The 12,849-nt window shown below is 44.0% G+C and overlaps 1 protein-coding gene across 3 annotated transcripts in view; it reads left to right on the forward strand.

Annotated features, from left to right (window-relative positions):
* The first annotated feature begins 1,029 nt into the window (after window positions 1-1,029).
* TBP (TATA-box binding protein) overlaps window positions 1,030-12,849 on the forward strand; it is a 187,926-nt gene continuing 176,106 nt past the window's right edge. Inside the window, exon 1 of one of the 3 annotated variants that reach the window (XM_069235022.1) lies at window positions 1,030-1,165. The gene's annotated coding sequence lies outside the window, so the exon portion shown is untranslated. The remainder of the gene's footprint in view (window positions 1,166-12,849) is intronic. The other 2 variants (XM_069235023.1, XM_069235024.1) reach the window with 2 other exon arrangements.

The following is a 12,849-nucleotide window of genomic DNA, read 5'->3' on the forward strand; positions in this document are numbered from 1 at the left end:
CCGAAGCACTTCAACTCTCGGAATTAATCGTCCCGCGACGGTTCTCTTTTCACAAAAAGTAGGGGAGCTGATTTTCTTAAATTAAAAAAGGGTGAGCGTGTCTTGCTCCTGAGATCCTGACCACTGTTTCAAAAAGTCTATGAGCTATAACTACGAAAGCCGCGATTGTGGTGATGCGCTCGTTGTAGGTCCTACTGCAGCTAAGTTTCGGGAAGAACTTTGACCACACAATTAAATAAAAAAAGTGGACTTTGGAGGGTATTTACCTAATCAACGGCAAGGGCATAGATAAAAAGGCGGGATAATGCTAAAATATTGTGCATACTCCACAAAACAAAATAAAAAAAGGACTTAAACTAAGGGTAATTGGTGGCCATCTTCGTGTGGGGTGTTTACGTGATACATTTTGGAACATTGATATAAAATACCAAAATACCTTTTGTAAGCAGAATAAAAAACAATTTCATCAATATAATACACACTGTTTGATCATACACTTCTCTTCAATGATTACTACACCTGCAAATGAAGTTTATCGTGCATCTTAGGGTTACTGATAGGAGCATGTTAGTTTTTAAATGATATGGTGTGTCATGTGTCGGGATTTAACCTTTATTTAGTGGTATCTTGCGCTTTTATCTCCGTCTGCACTCTCACCCAAATCTATATACATATGACTGCATCTCAGTATAAAACTCAAAATAAAATAAATAAATAAAAATAGAACTAGAATTAAATAAATAACAGTCTAAAATCAAAAATGCAACATTTTAAAGTAAAAAATAAAATGACTGGCTGCAAGTCCAGTAAGTGTAGAGTATGAATCCAGATACACACACATGTTTCGCATAAGTCCCGTACTTTGAACACTTGCACATCACTCTCTTAGCTTGCATGCGTTTTACTGCCATATGACTACTTTGTGTAACATTATTACCCATCTTAAAGCACTTTCGTGGGTTAGTGTTGGGCGTGTTTTAGTAGAACGTGGTCGTGTTTTGGGCTTCTTTTAAAGGGGGGTTGTGCTTGTTTTTGGATTTGAGACCCGGCAACTCTGGCTGTGGTAGGGTTTGCTTGTTGTGGCATTCAATTTCACGTTGTTGTCAATGGTGGCTGGCGCGCGCGGGTTTGTAGAAAGGAAGCAGTGCAGCTAAATAGCTCTCTGGTAAGAGCCTTCATCTGTCTTTCGTGATTCACTAACTGTTTTCACGTTCACGTAACTGCTACCCGAACAGGGGAAGGGGCGGGTAGCAAAGTTCCCCTTTGATCTCACCGCTCTGTCCGGTTGGGGTGTTATTGGCTCTGTTGCCCACTCTCTGGATGTGCTGCGAGTAGTTGAGCTTGTTGTGGTTGCTTCTGGTGGCTTGCTTTTGTGAAATGTAAAATAACTGGAGCTAGGTTTCTGTTAGCTGAAGGTACGCCTCAATCACGGCAAGCTGTGGATAGTTGTGCAATAGCACGAGATTCCTTTGCCCCACCTCTCCCAGTAAATCCTATTGTCTGGGTAACCTTAAGTTAACATGCAGGTTTAAGTGTAAACCTTTTTTCTTTGAAACTCATTGTGTTGAAAGGGTTCTTTAAGGATCACGCCGGAAAGGCCCATTGTAATTTTCTTTACAAAATTATGGGAGTAAAGAAGTTTGGACCTGTAAACCAAGATCACTTGGCCACTATAAGCAGTCTTTACTTTTCAGCTTTACGTTTATATATTTCTCTTTCACGTCACTTGCGACAACTGTTTTCTGTACGAGTAGGGGTAAAAATGCATATTTTCTCATCTTAAAAATGGATAAAACACCCTTTCGGTTTCTTAAGATGTTGCATGAAGTGTTTATATTTCTGTGGGGCTATGTTTGCCCAAATAGGGTGTTATGCGTACCGTTATACGTGGTGTTTATAGATCATGCCGTTGAAGCGACTATCGTTTGAACAGTCTGAGGTTATGTTTTTAGTTTGATTGTAGTATGTACATGAATGTGTTCACGTGGCGAATGGCTCCTTGACAGTGCTGTTTACATTCCATTTTTATATAGCCTTATTACCCTTGATTAGGCTTTCAAGCGCTGTACGGCGAGTAGCACGTTATCTGGGAGCCCAAATTAGTTAGTGCGTTATCTGGGAGCCCAAATTAGTTAGTGCGTTATCTGGGAGCCCAAATTAGTTACTCCATTAGTTATTGGGGTTAGTTTTACATGCTCATTCCATGCACTTACTCTAGTTTCACTGTGGTACTTTATTGACATAGATGGACTCATTAGAGGGGGTGGCTATATAAGAATCAAAGGCAAGTTGGGAAATGATAGCAGTTGTTTTGGTTACCACAAAAAAGGTTAAGGCAATCAGTTCAGTTCAAATACTTTATTCGCTGCATTTCTGAAGCATAAAAGTACAACATAAATATTACAAATACATATAATTTAAAAACCACAAATAATTAGCCCAAACAGGGTACATAGTATAAAAACCTTAAAAAGACCATAATAAAAAGTGAGCAGCTTGGTAAAATAATTGCAATAAAATACAGACGTATTCTGACCTAACAGTTTGACAGACTGCGTTTTAATTTTCAATACTTGCCAGATACAATTCGCCACTAAGTAGCACACAAAGGGAGACTGTAACTGTTCGAGGAATAACAGTGCAGGTTTACAGTGACGAAAGTTACGTTTTTTGTGAAACAGGAGTAATACGAAATTTCCTAGCTATCGTGAAGGAAAGTTTCAATTCTATTAAGGACACGGAGGCGAGGATTATGCAAATCTTTCTTCACTCTTTATTCAACAGCAAGTTCAAAGTTAAACAAAACATGAACAGAAAAACTACAAGTTCCATGAGCCCGCCGCCATGGTAACGAGTATCCAATGAGGTGCCCTCCTTCACGTCAGTATAAATGGCCCGAGACACGTCACACTTCCTCGACTTCACTGCGGAAGGAATCCTGGTAGAGTCAATTGGTCGTAGTTTCGGAACCTAAAAAATAGGTGTAATTAGATGCAAGTCCGATAGAACACAGGAAACCTACCAAAGGCAACAAAGTTATGAACTCCAAAACACATATAAATGAAAAATATATCTGAATCAAGTGTTTTCCTGAAAAATTAAAATATGAGCAGAATAACCAATAAACAAAGGCATAAACGCAAGTATACCACCTTGCTACGCAGATAGATGTAATCGGGAGGGAACATATCCGCGAAATGTATGTGGGTGGGATAATCCTCGCCTCCGTGTCCTTAATAGAATTGAAACTTTCCTTCACGATAGCTAGGAAATTTCGTATTCTATCACAGGACCGGAGGCGAGGATTATGCAAGTTCAAAGCTTACTTACCACCAGTGCGGCTGCGTCGTGAATTGGTTTAAAGTAAAACGTCTTAAAAGTAGACTCTGAAGACCAATCAGCAGCATGCATGATGTCCTCCAATCTGCCCCCCACCTGTATGGCTTTGGAAGCCATAGCTCCCCGAGTAGAATGAGCCCCAAAAACTCGAATATCTATACCTGCCTCAGAGAGAATCCACCGGATCCATCTGGCAATGGAGGGAGAAGAAACCGCCCTAAACGGCTTCTTAATAGAAATCAACAATTGAGTCTCACCTGGGGGTCTACAAGAACTGGTTACTTCCTCATAGACTTTGAGACATCTAACCACACATAGCCTCGGGGAATCAGGAAAAACGGGATAGGACACCGACCTGGTATTATTCTTTGTCCTCCTTGCAATAGTAAACGTGACTCCTTCTGGAGTAAAGACTCGAGCGGAAACATCCAGTGCTCTGATATCTGACACACGCTTACAGGAAATGAGGCAGAGAAGCATGGCTAATTTTGCCGACAATTCCTTCATCGACAAATGTTGGTTGTCCCGCCAAGAGGATAAGAGATTAAGAACCAAGTTCACATCCCAGAGCTCCGAATATCTAGGTTGTGGAGGTCTGGAGAGTCTAATACCCCTAAGAAGTTTACAAACCCAGGGATGTCCCCCAATCGGGAGATTATTCAGGGGAGGATGGCCCGCAGAGATGGCCGAGCGAAAAGAATTGATGGTGCGATACGCTAAGCCGGATGCAGCTAATTCCGCCAGGAAATTGATGATGTCGGCAATGCTGGCCCCCATGGGATCGCAGTGTTTGCCCACACACCAACTAGACCACCTATTCCATGCTGATCTATATCGTTTGCATGTACCAGGGGCCCAGGCCTGTGCGATGAAGTTATTAGCTTCCTGCGAAAGCCGGTTGTTTTGCCAATGATGCCGGAAATCTTCCAAGCTATGAGGGGAAGATGACCTTGAAGGATTAGAGGGTGGCAGCACCCCGACGGATCCAGGAGTATCGAGGGAAAATCCGGGAGGCGAAGAGGACACTCGCACGAGAGTTCCAGCAGAGTCGGGAACCATGCCTGTGATCTCCACCAGGGGGTTATTAGAATCACCGTCGCCTCTTGGCGGCGAACTTGAGCAGCAACCCGCGGGATAAGAAGAAACGGGGGAAAAGCATAACCCTGAAGCGTGCCCCAATGTTGGAGAAACGCATCTACTGCCATCGCTCCCGGATCCGGACGCCAGCTGAAGTATAGGGGAAGCTGGGCATTCCAACGAGACGCAAAGAGATCCTGGAAAAGCGCAATAGTTGTGTTCAGATTGAACATCAACCGAGACCTGGACTGATCCATCAAAAGGATGTCGTCCAGATAAATTATGAGGCGAATGCCTTGTAACCTCAGAGTTTCCACTACTGGTTTGAGAAGTTTTGTGAAGCACCACGGCGCCGACGACAGGCCGAAGGGGAGTGTGGTGAATTCGAACACCTGGTTGTTCCATAAGAATTGCAGGAATCTGCGATGGGGTGGAAAAATAGGGACCGTGAGGTACGCGTCCTTGAGATCTAGACGAACCATCCAGTCCTCCTGTAAGAGGAGGTCGCGGAGCAAGTGAATACCCTCCATTTTGAAATGTCTGTAAACCACCCACTCGTTGAAAGCACGAAGATTGATAACGGGACGAAACCCTTTGTCCTTCTTGTCCACCAAGAAGATGTTGCTTACGAAGCCTGTGGGGTGAAGGGTAGTAAAGGAAATGGCACCTTTGTGAAGAAGGGCCTGAACCTCTAAATCTACGAGTTCTGAGTCGTCTGCCGAGAACGCGATGGGCTGAGGCAGTTTCTCCTGAAATGGGGTACCCCAGAATTCTATTTGAAAACCCGAGACAGTTTGCAGAACCCATGCGTCGGAGGTAATGCGCCTCCAATCGTCCCTGAAAAACCTCAATCTCCCGCCAAAATTTGTTGGGAAAAAAGGGATAAGCCTCACCCGAGGGACCTCCTGGGGCATTATATGCTCCTCGTGCATTTCTGGAACCTCTGCCTCTTCCCCTGCCTCTGTTGGGGAAGAAGGATCCTTGTCTGCCGTCCCTCCAACCGTTGTTGCGGAAGGAGCTGGGGCCTTGCTGGAAAGGACGGCCGGAAGAGCGACCCCTGCCTCGCCCGGCCCCGCCAAAAACCTTGTTGGGGAAAACCTTCTTAATCGAAGATTGCGCTTTATCCAAAGCTGAAAACGTAGCCACAAATTTTCCCAACTCTTTCACAAAGGGATCGCCAAATAAATTGCCTTGGGCAACAGCCCCTGCCTCCGAGTTAGACAGTTCCCCTAACTTGGGGTCGATTTTGATCAATAAAGATCTGCGTCTTTCTGCAGAGATGGCACAGTTCGCGTTGCCCAGAAGACAAACAGCTCTCTGAGCCCATCCCGCAATGATGTCCGTCTGAAGGGGAGTGTTTGCTTGCTTGGCCCGCTCCGCCAATTGAATAATTTGTGTGAGGGGACCTAACACATCAAGAAGTTTATCCTGGCATGCCCTCCAGGAGCGATCAATCCCTTTCTTGGGATCCTTGGTGTACTTGGAGAAAAACGTACACATTTTTGGGTCAATAACTGGCGTGAGAGCGACCTTATCTGATAAAGACGGGCGTGGGCACTCCGCCCGTAGACGAGCGCGCACCTCTTTGTCCAGAGGTTGCCTAATTTTACCGGCGACATATTCAGCCACCTTGAGGTCTGGACGCCACTCCGAGGAACGCGGATGGTAGATACCCTCCGGCTCAAACATATCGGAGTCAGAATCGGCGTGATCCGAAGGATCTGGTAGGGTAGCACCCGGACGCCAAGGGCGACCCGAGTCGTCATCTAGAGATGATGAGTCCTCATCTGAACCTCCCATGAAGCCTTTGGGGGATCCCCGATCAGGGTTCCATAGGTGGTGAAGCTTGTCACCCAGTACTCCGGGCAAACGGTCCTCCCGGGAGGGTACGCGCTTATGCGCGCGTGCACTCTTGGGATTGGGAGAAAATACCCCATCCCCCAGGTGCCCCGCGTCGCGCTTGCGCATTTTCCTGGGGGCTGAAAGGGTAGAGGAGTCACCCTCTGCTCCCGTCACACCAAACATGCCCGTACCTCTGGATACCTGTTCAGTAAGCTTAGCTACAGTATCCCTAAGAGGGGCCAAAGCGTGAGAAATAGCCTGGGAAAACAAAGTGTCCACTCCGGGGGGAAGGGTACGGTGAGAGGGACCCTCACCTGGGGACATGTTGGGAAAAGGTTCATTCTCTTGGGAGGAATGCATAATGAGGACTATGACAGAGTGTACACCCAACAAAAAATATACAATATATAGGGTAAAATCCCTACCCTCTCTGTCACTGACAGTAAGTCAAGAAAATAATGCCTTCCCTAATGGGGTAATTCTTACCCAAACGGGTGTCAGGGTAGGGAAGATGAAAAAAAAAAAATGCACCAGGGTGGCAAACATGCAATAGAGGAGAAACCCTCAAACCTGGGAAGAAAAGCAAAGTGGTTAATGCAGATATGCCTGCTAAGAGACTGAGTGTGTCATCTGGCAGGCCTGGAAATCGAACCCTGCTTGTCTGGGTGAAAGGCAGGAACCTAACTCCCTGGACACAACAGGTTTCCCCAAAAAAGCAAACGCGAAGCGCGAGCCACGCGCTGAAAGAAACGCGCTCTTCGAGTACGAAGAACACAGCGCGCGCTCCCTCTGGTGGGCCCGACGTGTATTAACACGCCGAGGGCCGAAAGGAAACTAAGCGCTCGAGCGGCCCGTCCGTTCCGGACCGCTCGTGGCGAGAAAGCGGCTACAGAAAGCCCCGTAAAACAATTGAGCGGCAGCGCGCCAAGTTAAGGAAAACAAACTCCCAACGGAGGCAGAAAAAGCACTTATCTGAGCAGTGAAGAAAGAGAAAGTGTGACGTGTCTCGGGCCATTTATACTGACGTGAAGGAGGGCACCTCATTGGATACTCGTTACCATGGCGGCGGGCTCATGGAACTTGTAGTTTTTCTGTTCATGTTTTGTTTAACTTTGAACTTGCTGTTGAATAAAGAGTGAAGAAAGATTTGCATAATCCTCGCCTCCGGTCCTGTGATAGAATAGCTTTTTCATAGGTGTTATGCAAAAGGAACAAAAGAACGTGTGTGTGATTGACTGACTGGGTGGATTTACCATCACAAGGACAGCGGGCAAGTTCCAAAAAGTAGTTACACTTCGCCTGGTAGGCCACAATTAATAGCATATAGTTAAAATGAAATCTGGTGAGAACCAAGCAGTGCTGATGATTCTGAACTATTGACAAATACATTTGGATCCCTTCCTAAGGCAATAACATCCTGTGGATGTGTACTGTCGTCTTACTACAATTGGCAGCTTCTCTCGCAGTCAGCGATTTCCCCATATATATTTTTTTCAAGCTTGATTTAGTGCAGCTATTACACGTGTTAGGACGTAGGAACAGCTCCTGTAACCCAGTCTCCTCAAGTGTCACTTTAACATACTCAAGCCTGAGAATCTCCTGGGCTTCAGACAGGTCTAGGTGATCTTTAATGACCAGACGAGTAAGACTCCCTTGCCCAAATGGCCTGCCATTACAGAAGTGAGGCTAATTTAATATTAACCTCTATGTAGGGCATGCTGAGCACCTTGTGACACAAAGTGGTGGTACACCATGTGGGATGCCTAACACATTTCTAAAGAAGGCATTTTCTACCTTCTGCACCCAGCCAATGCCCACCGTTCCCCACATGCCTACCACATACTTAGCAATCAATAGTAATTTTGGTGCGTAGACAGAAACAACCTCTTTCATGGGTTTCATGCCCAATTCTTTACAAAAATTCTGCAGCCCTACTAAGGACTCTTCCATAAGCCTCACTCTGTTTTCCACCATTGGCTTCCAGGAGAGTTTTTATGATCAAAAAGAACACCCAGATAGGAAAAGGTCTCTGCCTTCTCAATTCTGGCACTGTTAATATAAAAGAGTAGGATTTTCTTGGGGTGCAACCCACACCTCATGATAAATGTTTTTTTTAGGATTAACTGTTGGTCAGGTTCCATCATAAATCTAATATAATCATTAATGAGGCTCTGTAATGCTCAACCAGTCTTTGCAACCAAAACAGCGTCGTCTGAATTGAGTAGGATGGGGGAGGGGGGTACCCACATAAGCGGTGCCTCTTGGCCTAAAAGTAAGAGCTGCCTCTATTTTATTAGTATAAAGTGAGAAAAGAAAAGGGACAAGGTCACAGCCTTGCCTAACACCTCGCTTAATATCATCATCATCACACAAGCTTTATTAGGTCATAAGTAACCATCAAATCAATACAAAAAGCACATTAATCCAAAGTTTAAAATCTTTTTTTTAAAAAGGGAGTTAAAATCATAGGTATACATTTGCAATAAGTTAAGACCATTCATTTCTTATCCTATAATATACATATTTCCAGATTTCTAAATATTTAAAAGACGATTGCGTATGTGCCATGCAGCCACAAGGAACTTGCTAACTGCATAGATTCTAGGAGTCGAAATGTCTTTCTTCAAGGTCCTTAAGGCAATAATTGTCTTATGTCCAATTTCCAGCAAACTGAACGAATCCACTTACGTTGGGGACGGGCATACACTTGGCAAAAAAACATAAAATGATCAACAGATTCAGAAACGTCATTACAGCCAGGACACAAATCGGATGTTGATGAAAATCTCCAGCTTCCGGTTAAGGACAATAACTGTAAACATGCAAAACGAAAACAGGCATACAGACTCTTTGCGAAATGAGTCAGGAATAAGATCTAGATAAGATTCAAACTGGGGATACCACTTAAAATTCAGAAATTGGTTAATCAGTTGACCGTAAGCTATACAGATTAAGTGATTATTTCGTACATAAGACCAGTAGGCGGATTTCAGGGATTGTTTCTGGGCCTTTCCTAAATTCTTGTGGGTTCTCCCAATAGCTCTCAAGCCCCAAAGTGCAAAACCATTTTGACACATGCCTAAGCCATGGAATAGAAACTGCATTAGGTCTTTTTAGGATGTCAAGAAGGGAGTTCCTGTAGATGGCAAGCTCTGGAGTAGTCCAGATCCTTACCTAGAAGAGTAGGGCGTCTCAGAGCTATCAGATCATAAATGCGGTTAAACCCAAGGTCCAAGAAAACCGGGATCAAGGGTGTACTACGTGGGCATGTATTGCTCTAGCAAAGCAATTTTCACCCACAGACAAATGATTAGTATTACAAAATCCCCACACCTCAGCACCATAGGCAGCAGCACCCTGCGCACTTGCCAAATAGATCTTAATAGCCGGAAAAACAGTTTTTGTGGCACTACTTTTATAAAAGCACAGGATAGCACCTGACCTATGTTGAAGAAGTGTCACACTTTTGCTAATCTGATCTTCCCAATGAAAGTTGTTTGAGATCCTCACTCCCAAATAATCTATTGAACTAACCTTGCTCAGGGAGACCCCATCTAAAATGATGGTACATCTCCTTACTGTCCAGAACTAAACACCATTAATTTGGTTTTGCTAGCATTTAGTTCCAATCCATAATCTACACAGAAGGATTTAAACCTGTCAATAAGAATCTGAAGACCCATTGGGGTCTTAGAAATAAGGAGTGAGTCATCTGCAAAAAGTAGAATAGGAATTTTGTGTCCGTTCAGGGACGGGGCATCGTTTTGACAGAGGGACAGCTTGTACCACCTCATTTATAAATAGAGTTGGTGCCAGGACACATCCTTGGGGAACCCCTTGTAAAATAGGAATATGATCTGTTAATTCTCCCTGGTTACCCCGTCGCACCTGAGCATAGGTGTTCTCATGTAGCCATTGTAATAAGTAAATTATATTGGCAGGAGTACCCATTCTATGCAGGACATTCCATAACTTTTCTCTAGGGACTATATCAAAAGCGGACCGAAGATCCACAAATACATATACATTTTGCTTAGCAAGGACTATATATTTCCAGTATAAGAGCATCAGCCTGAACCTGGTCCACCGTACATATTTTCGGGCGGAAGTCCGCCTGAAGTGGAGATAACACCTGATTATCTTGAGCCCAATCAAGTAGCTTGTCCAGAAGCTGCTTAGCAAAGGTTTTCTGGAGGTTGTCAATGAGACTAATAGGTCTATAATTAGAAGGGGAACTTGCGTCACTTTTTTATGGATAGGAATTATTTTTGCCCCTTTCCAGGTACTGGATATTGGGCCCCCAGCTGCTATAATGTTTAACATCGTGTTTATGTACCAGGACCATATTACTGGTTCAGATCTATAAAGATCCCCTGGTATCTTATCTGGACCTTGGGCTTTAGCAGATTTTAGGGAGTTGATTGCAGCAGTAGTTTTCCCTATCATGAAAACAATTGGGTCAGCAAGATTAAGAGTATCCTTCCCTTGACCATCAGGGAGATGACATGTTTTAACCATCTGCTGGAGGGTGGGGGGTGGTTGGGGCAAATAATTATAAGGTTGCTAGGTGGAGCATATAGTTTGGTAAAGTGATCCACCCAGCTCTCAGGTTGAATATGAGTGCGGATTGTACTCTTGCCCCCTCTATGTCTATAATACAGTAACTTCCAGAATGTTACATTATCATTATGCTTAATTGCATCAAGGAGGTTCTTCCAGGTTTTATCTTCCCAGCTTTTTTGTGCCTGTGTTGTGGTCTTATTATGGGTAAATCTGGCTGATTTTATTGCCCCCCTGTGAACGGGACATAATGGCTGATTTTAGTGCTAATTTGGCATCGGAACAATCCTTATTAAACCACTTGCTAATTTTATGGTTATCATCCAGGTACTTGATGGTAGTCTTCTTATAGAAAATATTTTGCAATTCCCTCATCATTACTTCGTGGATACTAAGAATTAGAATATTGCTGATTTCAAACTCCTCGTAATTAGCCATAGCATCAACAAACAGTTGGTAAATATCCTTAATCAAGTAAGGATTGGACATTACTTTAGGCCAACTGACGCGAGTATGACTATTATCCAAGAGTGGCTCCGGGACCTCAGTAAGGTGAATTTTCTGTGATCTCCTAAATGCACCACTATTTAAAGTGAGAAACAAGGGATTATGATCGCTCTCGTAACGAAAGTCCACCTTCATGTCTTTTAAGGATGGCCATAGCCTGACATCCACTAGAAAGTAATCAATAACATTTGAGGACTGACGTCACTTAAAGGTAAATGCAGTGCACAAATCGGAGCGAGTACGGCCATTACAGGCCCTGAGTCCATATTTAAAACACAAGGATGTCAACTGTAAGGCAACACGGGATCGAGTACATAATCGCCTGTTCATCAATTGAGGGATACCCCAGAGTTCATCCTCTTCAACCGTTCGATCACTGCTTAAACAAGAGGGTTCAAAGGTGCAACTCATATGCCCTGCAACCACTAATTTGGTAGAGAAATGCAGGGTATCCATATATTCAGACAGTTGAGCTAAAATTTGTGACTCTAAGCCCCGTGAAACAGACATGGCATATACATTAATTATAGTCATCTTAAAATCTCGATCAAATATAAGCTGGATGCCCAATAAATCAGGAGAATCTATTTTTAGCGCAAAATAGTTACACCGTAATTTTGTGCAGGCTGGGCTGCAGCGTAGTATGATTAAAAACCCATCTAGGGAAACTGGGTCCTCTTCCCATGTCTCCTGGAATAAACATATGTCCTGTTTGTTTATATAATTGACCCATTCGGGATCTCCCAGCTTCCTGCCTAACCCAGCTAAATTCCATGACATAATAGAGAGTTCAGAACTAGTTGTCAGTACTCTCGGCCTGGGACACTGAACTTCACTATAATTTTTTATCTTATCTAACACTCCTAATTTAGCCTCAGGGGTCCGAACTAAGGTGATCTGATAGGGATCAATAAGTAGTCAATCATCCTTGGGTAATGTCTGAGAGAAGTTTACTGCCGGAGTCAAGGCACACTCCTGGATATAATCAGACTTCCTACCAGCTAGATCACCATATGATATACATGGACTGCCAGTAGAGGGAAAATGTTTGAACCTAATACCAACCCCTGTATAATTCCTAAGATAGCAATTGCGTAATTCAAAATCAATTAGTTTATCCACCAGTAGCCTGTCCACAAAACAAATAGAAATAAAGTCGAAATTTGAACCAATTTGACTGTCTGCCCACCTCAAGAATATCTGCGCGAATAACTGAAAGGCACTTCCCCTGAAAACGTAGCCAATAGATGACCTTATTTAACAAGGAATCATGGGTTTCCTGAGAGTCAGGGGGCAATTTAGGCACCTCAACCATATAAATGGTGCCTCCCTTGCTCTGCAGGACTCGGCCCGATTCTTTACGGACTGACCGGCTCATGTCAGCCTGACACAAGTCATCGTCTGATGACGTGATGTAATGCTGTGAGTGAGTAGTTACCCCAGCAGGTACCGGAGTGCCAACGGCCCCTCAGGAACCCTTAGTATGATCAACAGGCTTAGCTTTAATAGGCTTCTCCAAACCAG

This window comes from Pleurodeles waltl, chromosome 5, assembly GCF_031143425.1.
Source record: "Pleurodeles waltl isolate 20211129_DDA chromosome 5, aPleWal1.hap1.20221129, whole genome shotgun sequence".
NCBI lineage: Eukaryota > Metazoa > Chordata > Amphibia > Caudata > Salamandridae > Pleurodeles > Pleurodeles waltl.